The sequence below is a fragment of the Euprymna scolopes genome, chromosome 15 (genome assembly GCF_053919585.1).
Source record: "Euprymna scolopes isolate OS-2025 chromosome 15, ASM5391958v1, whole genome shotgun sequence".
Classification (NCBI taxonomy): domain Eukaryota; kingdom Metazoa; phylum Mollusca; class Cephalopoda; order Sepiida; family Sepiolidae; genus Euprymna; species Euprymna scolopes.
Window position 1 is genome coordinate 85806501 of NC_136496.1, and position 1617 is coordinate 85808117.

General features: G+C 35.3%; 1 non-coding gene across 1 annotated transcript; it reads right to left on the reverse strand.

Moving 5' to 3' along the window:
* Nucleotides 1-1314: 1314 nt before the first annotated feature.
* Nucleotides 1315-1387, reverse strand: Trnag-acc (transfer RNA glycine (anticodon ACC)). Its single transcript has one exon. It is a non-coding gene; the product is annotated as a tRNA-Gly (tRNA).
* Between the last annotated feature and the right edge of the window lie 230 nt (nucleotides 1388-1617).

A 1617-nucleotide genomic window follows, 5' to 3' on the forward strand; every position in this document is an offset into this window, starting at 1 on the left:
ATGACATGAAACAATAATCAGGCCTTTTATACTTCCCTAACTTTAGTTATGATGATCTTCTAAAATCTAGGAATACGCTGGGATTTTTTTATATAAACCGATAGATAAATATATGGGGATTAAGTCTTGATACTTGTGAAAACCATACAGATCAGACCTCCTCCTGATGAGACGATTACCAAATGGCCCATGTATGTAATTGAGATTAAAAGATAAGCAAAGACTAAAACTTGGTGAAAATATATGCCAAAGGCATTATTTGTACCCAACATGATGGACTGCAGAAAAGATGGTTTATATTATTAACTAGCGGCTGCGCCGCGTCGGCACACACAACGTGGAGTCAAACACAAATTCGAGTACACTCAACATCAAGTACACTACACATCGTCTTATCATCAACGCTTACCCTGTGAACTCAGTATGGGAAATTCCCATAAGCACAAAACAAAATCACTGAAAAAAAAACAAAAATACCCTTACTAATGGTAAGGATAATGGGTACTCTTGCATAATTTGACCCGAATTTTCGTGCATTCCCGTCAAGCATGGATCGGGCGAGACCGGCAATCATCGGTTGTTCAAATGTTAAAACGCTAACTCGACTTTTTATTTTCTTTATTTAATTTTTTATGTTATGTTTTTAAGGGGGCGGGGGTGACTTTCTTATTTTCTGATTAGTTACTTATTTATTATTTTTTAATTGAATTTTTGGCAGTTTGATTAGTCAAAGAAAACGTGCTATTTAAATGGAAGCAGACGACATTCGAATTGGAAGAAAGCGACTAAACCAACAAAAAAAAAGGAAAAAAATGACAGGCAAGAAAATATGCATGTTAGAAAAGAAATGCAAATATCAATGCAGACAATCTCATATTGTCAGGAGAAGAAATTGCTGTCCCCCAAAAATGGGTGCAACAATTGCAAACACAAATATTAACTTAAAAAAAAAGATCGTGTGTAAAGGATTGTTTCTCCTGGAGATGTACAAATGTTTAAAAATCTTTTCTTGGAGAAAAAACAAACTTTCTGCTGATAAATATTTTGCAAAAAAAAAAAAATAAAATAAAATAAATATGTTTTGATTTTTCAAGGTAGATTTTTTTTTGTTATTTTTGATTATATGCATTTGTATTTTTCCGGTTTGTTTTCTGTTTTTCATTCGTCTGCGTCCGTTACGACGCTTGGCTGACACCAATGATTGCCGGTCTCGCCCGATCCATGCTTGACGGGAATTCACAAGAATTCGGGTCAAATTATGCAAGAGTAACGAATATCAGTAAACGTCGGATAAAATGATGGTTACAATTATTACGAACTTGCCAGGATTTGAACCTGGAATCTTCTGATCGGTAGTCAGACACGTTATCCATTACGCCACAAGTCCTATTCATATGCGAAACATGTTACCGCGACTGCATACAGAAGGTGCTAAATTCCGTTGACATGAAAAGATAACTTTTTCGACAAGTTTACGAAACGGCTAAAACCCCTTATTTAGAGCTTTTTGTGTGACTCGGTGTTGTTTGTTATGAACCATATATAGATAAGGACAATCTAGGGACTCACACCTTTCAGGAAAAAAAAAAGAAATTTTCAATTCGGTGCATCCGTTCG